Below are 13,568 nucleotides of genomic sequence, written 5' to 3'. Positions count from 1 at the left end.
TAATGTGGACCTATCATGGATCCTTAGTCTAAGCACATAGAACTTAATTCCATCATTTGTGGAAGTTTTTTATTTGTTTGAGGCATGTGATTTCCTAACATCTCAAATAAGGTATAGATTTTACTTCAGCCTAGTCTCATATGACCTCTTGAAGTTTTGCACCCTTAGGACTGCTTTGTTGAGACACATGAGGACCTATCCTTCTCTATGTAGAATTTAATTTTCTTGTGCATTGGGTTTCTAGTTTCTCCTTTGCAGATGAACCTATAATTTACAATAAATTATCTGATAGTCCAACTTTTGATCTTGTTGGACATAAAAGTAGATATCTAGGATTAGAAAAAAGGAAGAATGAATTTATATAGAAGGAGAATACTAAGGTTTGTCCCTATAATCCTGACCTCTTAATCTCACTAATTGTACTCAAGACTTGTATGGCTGCAACCAAATAGGCCTTATGCCTGACATGTTGAATGAAGATTATTTGTCCATTTTTGTATTGATTCCTTTATAATATATTGTGTCATCTCTATTTGGTTACTTCTATGTATAACTCTAAGCAATGGTAGCTCAGGGTGTCTCCTTTTTTCCCTTAGCCTTTGCATCACACTTGAAATCACTTATACAATGTTTTAGGTTCTAGGAGAATAATCTCCTCCTAAATATTCACTCTCATGCCATTAAGATATCTAGCTACCTTTTATGCCTCTCTTTCTTGTTTCTTGGAACTAATAGTTAACTTATGAAATTCTTCTATATAGTAACTTGCATTTAAGTCCCTCTACCTCATATTGTGAAATCTCTGGTACATTTGGACCTCATAATCTAAGGGAATGTAGCTATAGGATTGATTATTGAGAAAGGGGTCGAATGAGTAATCACCAAAATAATAACTTTCATAATGTCTATTTATAAGATTCAGTTTCACCTATAATGCTATTATTAGTTAGATATGTCTTAAACCTTAATAAATAATAAAATCATCAACATAATAATACTACAAGTATTTATCTCATGGAAACCCAATTTGGGTGAAAACCATGATGTGAGATTGGTGCTCACAAAATAATGTACTCCTCTAGAATATGCTATGTTAAGAGCTTTCTTGGTTGAGAGTTACAAAACACTATTAAGGGTACCTTGTTATGAGATTTACCTCTAGATCTATTAGGATCTTTACTCTTCTAGGAGTAATCTTGTTAAATAATTTCAACACTCTAATCTAATAATGTTACCTTGTTTGAGTTTTTACAATAGACCAATTAAGGTCACCCTTCTAAGGGAATAGTTTGTTAGAGTGATTATAAAGTACAAAAGATTAAAATGATATGTGATTCACCCTATCTTACTATTATATAAGATCCAATAATGGTCTTTAATGCATTGACATACTATTCACTATTTTCCTTTTCTTGTAACACAACTTTTTATTTCTACACTCTGATAGCTATGTTTCACTTTCATCTGCTATTCTTCTCCTCTCTCTATTTTTTCTCTTATCCTTTCCCATTTTGTACTTCACAAAACCTAAACCTATATCTAATGATCACAAAGACATATTTCCATACATGTAGTGGCTTCTCAAATAATCTTTTATTTATTGACCTAATCCTTGACTTGACTTTCTTGCTTCACTGATAAAAGATAACTTCATTGAGAAGCTTTATGTTCTAATAATTTGATAAGATAATTCATCACATAAAAATGCCTTCAATGATCATTCTAGTTGTTATCCGATAAGGTTCCTTACTTATTTTATCCTTGGTTCCTTGGTGCTCCAAAAAATAGAATTTCTAAAGATATTGTAACAACATAAAATAATATCTCTAACTTTTGACATCAATGAGAAATAGTATAACTGATGAACAATATAATACATTGCTTTTCTTTCCTTCATCAACAACATGTAAATTAGTTCTACCAATAGGAATGAATTGAGCCTTTATCTTGGAGTGCATCACCTCTACTGAGGCTATCATGTCTTTACCTTCTTTTATCCTTTCTCCTTGAATGTAATTCCACCATAATAGAGATGACCCATTCAATTTTCCTTTTGGAATCCTGACCATATCCTTCTTGTGTACTTGATATATCTCAAAGTAATTAGAGATGACCTCTATCTATTTAATGACCTTTTCAACCTTTTGGTTACCTCTATAGGTTGGTAATTTATTAGTCTCATGTCCCTTCATTTTCTTTATAGCATCCACAAACATCCTATTCTCTTCTTATGAAAGAGTGGTTTCTTCCTCCTCTAGTTTAGGGGCTTCTTCCTCTTCTTTATTTCTCCATTCTTTAGTAGTATTCTTCATTGCATTCAAATGGTCCTTAATTTTTTGCAAATCCTCCCTTAACCACTTAACTCTTGTGCCTTTTTATTTGGTTCCACAATTTTCACCATATTGGATGTTTCCCCTTCAAACTCTTTGAGTGACATAAACCTACCCTTCTTCTAATCCTATAATTGTTCTCATGTGCCACTATGATGGCGAGAGGCTTGGAAATTTATAAAACAACATAATTTAGGGGTTAGGCTTGAGTCAAATAGATAACAAGTGACCTTAGTTCCATAATGTAGATGACATAAGGCTTTATAATGGTCTATATATATACTCCAAGCCTCCAATGTGAATGTTTCAAAATCCCTTTGGATTCCAAACTCTTCCCACCTATTGATCATTTTCAAAACAATACATTTTCTTCAAGTCTCAATCCTTAACAAACATGGAAAATCCTCAGGATGGGTGGAGTGGTCATCTTACACCCTTTTATGGATAAACCAACCAATATGAACAAGTCTTACCCCTTGGAATTACTCGAATTTAAAACTAGTTAATAGAGACCTAACTAGTAGTTGTGTACTAATTAGGATTCTTAATCCTAGTATGTTTTCCTACCTTGTTTCTGGGCCTTAACTCCAAATTTCTCCACAAGACCACACAAAAAAGTCACTTTTCATGACACCCTTTTTGAACTTCTACTATTCCTATAATGACCCCTTCTACTAGGCCAATTTGAAATGGCCTTTGAATGCAAATGAGACCCTTTAGAATTCAATTCTTGGTACAATTATTCATATTTAAACTAATTTGTAATATTCATCATTTAATACCATTAGTAATTTGAGATATTGTGAATATTTCCCATGTATCAAATCTCATAATGGATGGTAGATTTATAGTTGCTCAAGTTTGGACATAGTCTATGTGGAGTTATTTTTCCCCAACATGAATGATTTACTTCTCCCCCTGTGCACACTCCCTATCCAATATGTAACTAATACAATGGTTCTTATAGAATCATCCATCATTTACTAATAGTAGTTGTTATTATATTAGACTCAAATTACAAAGAACAAACTATAATCACATTAGAAGATAATTGTACTATCAATATATGTTTAGAGGCAATACTATTTTCATAATTAAAGATTGCATTTTATAATAGTGTTATAAGTTGTTCTTATCAACTCCATTATAATATCAACTATTTTATTAACTAGGAATTGTTGTTGTATGTGTGTGTGTGTATACATATATTTATATATATGCATATCTATATATGTGTGTGTGTATATATGTATATGTATGTTATATACATACGTATATATATGTATGTATGTAAATGTATATATATGTATACACATATATATACATATGGTTGTATGTATGTATGTACACACACACACACACACACACACACACACACACACACACACACACACACATGGGTATATGCACCAAGTTGTGGTACCAAAAGGGGAGTCTAAGATGCCACCTTTTGTTTTTTTTTGAAATCAATAATTTTTGCAGTTCAATGAGCATTTGAAGATAGTTACACTCAAAGTTTTAAAATACAAAAAAAGAAAAAAGAATAGTCATCTTAATCTAGTTTCTAAACTACTAATTTGTGTAAAAAGTTGGTGGAGGTTAAGCCCGTCAAAAAAGGGACCACAAAAAGTGCTAGCATTTTTTAGTAAATATATAACAAAGTGACAAGTGTGCCCCCGCTAAAATTATAAATTTTTTTTGAAATTATTTAAGTGCTCTAGTGTGAAGTTATCTAACACCATTTAGTTTATCCCATATTTTTCATGTAATTTTTTTTTTATGAATTTTCTAAGTGGGCACATCTCAAAGACGTAAAATCTCTCTATGCACCCCCTAGATATTAATCAAAACTTTTTTGTTTAAAGTGTGTATAATGGAGTCTATTTTTTAGAAAACTAACTTATTACAAAATTGGATTAGTGACCTAAAATCTAACCTCCAAACACTATAAGTTGGTTTTATAGAGAAAATGGATATACATTCAAAAGAAATTATAGCTGAAAGGCTTTAAAAAGTATAAATTTAAAATAAATCATATGGTTAAATAGATAAGAAATAGATATACAATATCATCTCAACTGAATTTATCAATATTCAACCACGACAAAACTTGATGGGGTACATAGAATAAAAATAAAGCATTTCCAGCAAGCTTATTGATTAACACATCTTAAGCATGTTTGAGACCACCAAACCTTAGGCTTGGTGAATTCCAATGCATTTTAAAAGTGTGATCACTCAATAGAATGATCACACTACTAAAATGTAGTGGATTGTGTAGCATGCACGCACAATAGAGTGATCATACTACTTAAATATAGTAAATTGTGCAGTGTGTATGCACTATAGAGTGATCACACTATTAAAATATAGTTTCTTTTGATGGTTTTTTAATTTTCTAAGGGGTTGCAATTAATTATTATATGTTCAAATAGGTCATAAGGGGTCCTAATGGACCATATAGTGTCAAAGGATCACTTAGATAATATTAAAACTCATTAAGACATTGTAAGCCCTTAGTGTACATCATAAGTCTATTAGGGTGGTCTAAGGGGTATCAAGAAGTTATAATTGGTCATAATGCATATTAAGGGGTCTTAATAGATCGTAATGGATCATCGTACCGGTTATGACCCCTTATGATTCACTCTATGATAACATATGTCCCTACTGATGCAAAGCCTCACCTTGGAAAACTTAGGAGGAAATAAATCACTCGACGAGGTCTACATCAAGGGGTTCATACACCTTCAGGATTCATTATTCCACAAAACTTAGATTGACCTCCAACTGATTCTCTTAGTACCAACTAATAGACTGACATGCTATAGGAATTTCTTCAACCTCCTGTAGCAATATTAGTTTTTCATGTATAGTCTTAAATGTAAACCAACCAGACTCTTCCTTATTTCAATTAAAATACATAGACAACCTAACCACCTTCAAATGTAAAAATTGAATACCAAACCAAATACAAACTGACTACCTAGTGACATTAATCTATGCTTCATGTGTGGATTTAAACTTGATCACAAGCTGACCATCGATCATGGCCTTTCTAATTACTAACAAAATCTAAAACTTCATGGTTCGAACTAATCTTTAGCACCATCACATATTAGATATTTGATTTCAACATATGAATGAATACATGAAGATATTCACCAAATTCACAAGTTGTCTTCTGCATAGATACAAACAAAACTAAATGAAATAGTAAAAATAAAGGAAAACAAAAACATATTAAACAAAACTCACTGTGACGCCAGAAAATAGATTGCAATGAGTCTAAAAGAATCACATCTATACTCATGACCCTCAAACCTATAGGTGTTTACATTCACCTATTCAAAAAATTGGGTTCCCTATAATAAACTTCAAAACTAGCAAACATAATTTAGATTCAACAATAGATTGATACATTGCTATTATGTAACAAGGCCATCCATATGATCTTAGAATTTAGAGTAACAATTTAGGAAAGAAAATAAGGAAAACCAAACATCCAAAATCGTAGGCTCACCAAATCAGAAAAAAATCAAAAATCTTTTTATTCTCCTCTATTGTATCTTTTACCCATTTGGTTACATAATCTACCTTTTCAATACTTTCCCATCATAGGCTCACCAAATCAGAAAAAAATCAAAATTTTTTTTATTCTCCTCTATTGTATCTTTTACCCATTTGGTTACATAATCTAGCTTTTCAATACTTTCTCATCTCTAATGTTGGGAAGATGAAATGTCAACAGAAAAGAAAGAAAAGAAAATCATTTTCAAATCATGAAGGGATCGGTCAGACATTAAAATCTATTGCCAACCTTTTCCAATTGTTTGAAGTTTTCTAAAGCTATTAATTTCCTAGTTGGGCTGATTTTTTCAAACACAAACAAATATAGTTAAAGAAAACTAAATCAACCTAAAATGAAATTAACTTTGTCCTAAGTGGATATAATTGGAGAGTTTAATCGAATCACTATTCTATTTATGCACCATATCATAAGACTTTATTACAAACATCAATTTTTTTAAAAAAAACCTTAGAACATAGCATCAACTTCCTTCATAATTTTTGTACTTCATGTAGCATCATCTTGTTATGTCTTCTTGTCACACAATTCTAAAGTATTGTTTTATCCTTGTTTGTTCTTGCAACATATTTAACCATGATAGTTCCTATAGCATAATCTATCTAGTTTTCTCCTACAACACACTCCCCTATAGAATGACTCTCAAGTCCACTTGAGATGAGATGTTGTAGTGATGAATCGTGCTTGTTTATTTATTTCTCATACATCCAAATAGATTCTATTGTAGGTTTGTTCTTCCATTTGACTAAATACTAAGTGTATTGTCTTCTTTGAGTCTTCTTTATTTTTGTAACTAGTATCCCCTAGTTGAGGTGGTGCCTATTTGGGTATTTTTTGCAAATATGTTGTTACTAAATCTTTGTGTGTTGGTTGTGTTTTTGACCCTTTGTATGGTGTGAGATCACAAACATTAAATATGGGTGAAATACCAATTTCTAGAGGTAGTTTAATTTTATATGCATTTTGTCCATATTTTTCTAAAATTTGACAAGGACCAACCTTCTTAGGTAATAATTTAGTGTGCTTGGTTTGAAGTACTCTCTCTTTCTTTAGATATGCCCACACTAAATCACCAACATTGACTTGTACTTATCTTCTTTTTTTATTAGAAAATTCTTTGTATTTCTTATTTGAATTCTGCAATTGCAACTTGACTTGATCTTGGACCTCCTCAATAGCTTCAAAAAATTCTTCACTATGTGAACTACTAGGAAAAGTATTTGGAAGTTCTTTAAGCTCAAAAATTCCTCTTGGGTGTGTACCATACACAATCTAAAATGGAGATTTTCCTATACTTCTACTCATTGTGTCATTGTATGAGAATTCAGCTTAAGCAAGTATAGAAACCCATTTTTCACCATGTTGTTTTGTAAGGCATCTTAACAAGTTTCCCAAAGATCTACTGACAACTTCTATTTGACCATCAGTTTGTGGATGATATGTAGATGAGAAATATAAGTTTGTGCCAAGTTTCTTCCAAAGGGTCATCCAAAAATGACCTACAAATCTGTCATCTCTATTTGATATGATATTCAATGGTAATCCATGAATTAATCAAACTATCTCTTTGAAGAAGAGATCTGCTATGTATGAAGCATCATTAGTATATTTGCATGGTAAGAAATGTGCCATTTTACTAAACCTGTCTACAACAACAAAAACACTATCATACCCCTTTTGAGTTTTTGGTAATCTCATAACAAAATCCATACTAATACTTTCCCATGGTCTTGAAGGAATGGGTAGGGGCCGATATAATCTAGCATTAGTACTTTTTCCTTTTCTTTTTTGACAAATGGTGCATTCTTCCATAATTTTTCTCACATATTTCTATAACTTTGGCCAAAAGTAATGTCTACAAACTAGCTCTAAGGTCTTATCTAGTCCAAAGTGACTGGATAATGCTCCACTATGTTTCTCTTGTATGATGTTATCTCTCATTGAGCATTTTGGTATGCAAAGTTGTCCTCCTTTGAATAATAAACCTTCTTGAATCAGAAAATATGCATACTTATGATTGTACCTATATTCCAGATTAGTACATGTTTGATAAATCTCTTTGAAATCGGCATCATTAGCATACATACCTTTCAAATTTGAAACTCCTATAGTTTCTAACTGAATTTGTGATGCAGTCAAAGTTCTTCTACTTAAAGCATTAGCAACCTTATTTTCAACTCCTTTTTTATGCTTTATAGAAAAAGTAAAAGTTTATAATGTCTCCACCCATTTCATATGTCTATGATTTAGTTTCCCTTGACTATTTATGATTCTAAGGGCTTTTTTATCTATGTATACAATGAATTCTTTGGGAAAAAATAATGTCTCCATTTCTTAAGAGACTAGATAAGGGCACAAATTTCCAAATCATATGAAGAATATTTCTATATAGCATCATTGAGTTTCTCACAAAAGAAGGCTATAGGTCTACCTTCTTCACTAAGCACACCTCCTGTTGCTATGTTTCTTGCATCACATTCTATTTGAAAGACTTTACTAAAATTATGAAATGTGAGGACTAGTTGTTGAGCTACTTTCTTCTTAAGAAGTTCAAAGGCTTTACTAGCTTCTATTGTCCAAACAAATTTATATTTCTATCCTCCTTTTATAGTATTCAAAATTGGTGTACAAATTAGGCTGAAATTCCTAATAAACTTTCCATAGAAAGTGGCTAAACCATGAGAGCTTTTGACTGCTACAACAGTCTTAGGAATTGGACATGAAATAATTTCACTTACCTTGTCTTGATCCATCTTGAGTGTTCCTTTTGAGATTACAAATCCAAGGTATGTCAACTCTTCTTGCATAAAACTGCATTTCTCCAAGTTCAATATCAACTTTTCTTCTTGTAGCTACCTTAACAACATGTCTAGATGTTTCAAATGCTCCTCTTTTGTGTTGCTAAAAACTAAAATGTCATCTAGATATACTATCACAAACATTCCTACGAAATATTTGAAAACTTCATTCACGAGTCTTGGGTGTGTGCACCAAGTTGTGGTGCTAAAAACATGACACCCCTTTTTTTAAAAAGTTTTTAAAAGAAACTACACACTATAGCTTGCACTCACTATGGCTTGGGCTTCCCAAGCCATAGCATGTGCATGCTATAGCACGTACATGCTTTTAAAAAACTAATTTTTTAAATAAATGGGCTGCAAACCCACAACCCATTTCATTTTGCAATGATTTCCTCCTCATAGCATGTTAGTAAATAGATTTTTCCTTCACATAAATTGTAAAACATGACTCAAAATGCCCAACAAGAAAGAAAAAATGTACTAAAAGTTGGATGAGTTATCATTGACTGATAACTCTCCTCTAAATTTAGAGGTATAACTCCCTCATAAAAGATATACAATGAATGCAATAAATTGATTACATCTTTAACCTAAAGACACGAAGGGTTCTTTGACATTCATCCATCAATATGTAATGAATGCAATTATCAGATTAATAAATTAGTAATGAATGAAAAATCAGCAAACAACCACAAGACTATCTATCGAGTCTTTCATATTTCATAGAAAATTGAGAGAAAGAGAAAGTTGTAAATATCTTTATGCAAAAGTGTGAATACATAACCACAAGAATATGTATATCACATTCCATGTAGTGATAGAGGACTACATCCAAAATAGATTTAAAAGAACTCTGAATCCTTCTAAATTAGAAATATAAATGTACATGACCACAAGACCAAACACACTTATGTTTCTCTTCATTTAAGAAACATGATAAAACAATAACAGTATTGTTATATCCCCCTATTACAATCAATATGCATAAAATAAAATTGCTTCCCCTGTTACAAACTAGAATTGTCTTCTCCCTGTAGCAACAGTTGTATAACTCCAACCCGAAAAAGAAGAACCCTCCACCCATCATTTTTTGGTCTATTTATCTTCTTCTTTTGTCGGTTTTATTTTAGTTTGAATAACAATTTCTTGAAACTGCTTATATCTCCAAATATTTACCCACTTGTTTTGTCCTCATATGAATTTTTACTCATATGAATTTTTAAATATAATTATGTATTCTATTATCTATTAGTGATGAAGGGTAATGTATCAAGGATAAACATAATGTTTAATAAAACATTATGATATTGCTTACATTATTCCAAGTTTCTACTTATGGATAGCTATCACTACTATGCTAATTCATCATTCAAATCTACTCTTTATCATGCATCTTAGCTTTTCAAAAATATTCATTATTTTTATCTTAGTGACAGTCATTGGTAATTTATATACTATTGCACTTAAATAGTCAGAACTTTTGATTCGTAAAAAAATTTACAAAACAGCTTGGAAAGATTTTACATAACTAGGTTTCCTCAAACATATCCAAAATTCAGCTCAATCCAATAGTTGAATTAAAATTTTTGGGTCCTGCAACGTGACTATTTTTCTAACTATAGCACATTTGTATTTGTTTGTATGTTGACATACCTGCATATAGTCCATTATAACTTTTGACTTTGGCCAAATTTTGAAGATCACTTTAGTGAAGATATAGAAACATAGCCTCTCAAAAACATATCCAAAAATTGGCCAAATCGAAAAGTGGGGTAAAAAGTTATGGCCCCCAAACTGGAACTGATTTTTCTGACTATAGAAAATCTGTGTTCAAATTACTATCATCAAAATCAATTTTTACTATTCCAACTTTATCAACTAATAGATGGTGAAAAATTCATGCTAGTTATTATAATTTTCTTTATGCTCTCAGCATTTGGCAAGACATGGATCATAATATCTTTAGCATAGGAGAGTACCCTTGTATTTTGAGAGTCCCAATTTAATTTCCCTTGTTATATTGAGCATGGCTGAAATCTGATTCCTCACTAAAATATTCCTCCCACTAAAATGAGAAATCGCCATTATTTTCATCTTGGAATGCATTGGTTGTTGAGCCCTTAAGACTCAAATCTTGAGTTTGAAACTAAAACTCAAACTTGAATTCTGGCATGTATCATAAATTGAAACTTTGAGTCTTGAACCTAAACTTGAATTGACCCAATTTTGGACTTCAAGCTTTAAGTTGAACTAAATTCCCAGACCTTGAAGCATGAATGTTGCTGAACTTTGAACTTGAATTTGAAGTGACTCAAAGGTTCAACTTCAACTTCAACTTAGGAACTCTCGAGTGATAGCAACATGCCTTCAACATGGAACCAAATCCATGCATTTAAGTCGGTGGGCTGATTGCAAAATTACATTTTTGAATGTCTGAACTTATGAAACTTGAATCACTAAACCAAAATGTATGGGCCTTGATTCTACAAACTCAAACTTGAAGTTAAAGTTGAAATTTAAAATCTTTGGTCCAAGTTTGAGTTTAACTTCATACAAATATACTATACCTTGGAATGTATTGACAATTCAACCTTTTGCAATTTTGATAGTGAAGTTGAAGTTGAAGTCAAAATTTTGAATTTGATGGTTCAACTTCAACATAACTTCACAATTCTATCTTCTTTATGAGTCATAGTTCATAAACTATCATTAGCAATTAAAAGCCAACCAAAATTTACTTCGCAGAGTTAGCTTGGAAGTTTAGAATGTGGGTATCAAAAGTCATGGTAACAATTGGCTCTAACAATCCAACAATCTATGGTAAAGACCAGTTCCTAGCCATTGGACAATAGAGTCATGGGAACAAAGAAATGGGGCTACTTGTAGAGAGAGAGAATAGGGGACAACACCAAAAAAACCAAAGCAACCAACAACACAACAACCAAACAACTATGCTAAACACCACCAAAAATAGAGAGCAACAAGATTTACAAATGTACATAGGTGAGAATAACTCACCACAAGACTAGAGCTAAGGAAAAACTTACACAAAGCCATTCACTAGCTATGAGAAGAAAGAACACTTCCTAAACAACGAGTTGTGTCGGCATGGTGCAACCCAACACTTCCAGTTGGAAAACTTGTCTTCTCGGTATCTCAAACTGATCACATGAAGGAACCTTGTCCACCAATCATCACACCCAAAGAGCCACATTTCATCATAAAATTTTGATTTTTCCCAATCACTCTACAAAGAATTTTCAAAACTTTTTCCAACAATCCACTAAAATAAAACTTGTTCTAAAATTTTCAATGTAGGGATTATGTCATTTTCAGTACACATACCCTTTGGATCAGCACACAAAAGAGGCTTTTCAAAATTCAAAAAACCCTCAAGATAGAAATGAGTCTTTTCAAGCATAGGGCCAATCTTAATCAGAACAAATCCATCATCCTTTGCTTCTAATAAGTTTGAAAACTCTTTATCTAAATTAGAGGAATTTGAAAAGCTTATACCTAGAGTTTCCATGAGAGCAATTCCTTCCTTGTTTATGGAGAGAAACAAGGACAACATTTCTTCACTATGAGATAATGTATTTGCTGAAACCTTCAATGGTCTTTGTGGTTCTTCTTGCAGTATATTTGTTTCAACATTCTCTATTCCAAGGGGAGATAAATAATCCTTCCCACCTGAAGATGATTCTTGTATTTGGAAAAGAGGATTTTCTTTGATAATGACATCTTCATGAAACCCCATTGGTAGGTATAGTGGTTTAATCTTATTCCAAGTCCACCTATTGTCCAACTCTTCAAACTTTGTTTTTGTCTCACTTGCTGATCCATCCATTGTTTGGAGAGTGTCTTCTTTACTTGAGCATGTGAGAGGTTCTTCCATTTGGGAACCTTTGTTTTCATGAGTGATTGTGATTTCCTTTGATTCATGAAGACTACCTATCTGGGGTCTAACCTTAGGTTGCAAATCAGCATTTGAACACATCATAGGCGTGTAGAAGTCCTCTTGTGTGTCAAGTTGTGACCATTCTTCTTGAGAAGAAGGGAAATGAAATAAAAAGGTTCCATATTCTACCTCTCCATCACCATGAAATATGTCTTTCATTCTTTCCTCATGAATCTTTCCTTCGTCATACTGATCTAACATGCCTTCCTAATTAATGTTGATGGCTGAAATTGCATTAGGAAATTCAACAAAAGAAGATTCAAAGATTGGGTGAGAGGTATCCATTAGTAAGCTTACATTCAACTCATCTTCATTTGGCTCTTTCTCTATAAGGGGTGTACTTAGATCATCTGATTGGAAATGATCTTTATTATCCTCAATGTGTGAACAATAGCTCACTATCATATTAGAGGAATTGTTTTCTTTGGGTGTGACTTCTTGAGAATCCTCATCATCCTATTTGACATGCAAGTGATATGATCCCATTGTATGGTGAGGATTGCTTTCAAATAAAGGAGGCATTACCAAATCAGAAATAGAGGATGTTGGTCTTGTTATTTTGAGGACAAGCCTTTTCATTCTAGGTTTTACCTCCAGATGATACTATTGTTCATAGAGGCAAACTCTTTTCTATGAACGTTTATCACTTATATGCACATCTTTTAATTTAAAATTTGGACCTGAGACTTTTGCAATTTTATCTTGTTGAAACCAACCACATAAAACTAAATCATCTTCACTTTTAATAGCCTCTCTCTTAGAAATTTCAAGGTCATGTATCTTACTCCTTTTGAGATGAAATCTAACTTCTAGTGCAGTAATAAAGATCGATAATAAGTTAGCTTGGTTGGGTTGGTCAACTTGTGGAATCTTTTTCAAGGTCTAATTGT

Source organism: Cupressus sempervirens, chromosome 3, assembly GCF_028749045.1.
Source record: "Cupressus sempervirens isolate cs-2001-9-10 chromosome 3, ASM2874904v1, whole genome shotgun sequence".
NCBI lineage: Eukaryota > Viridiplantae > Streptophyta > Pinopsida > Cupressales > Cupressaceae > Cupressus > Cupressus sempervirens.
The sequence above is the reverse complement of the archived record's forward strand: the minus strand, read 5'-3'. Positions refer to the sequence as shown.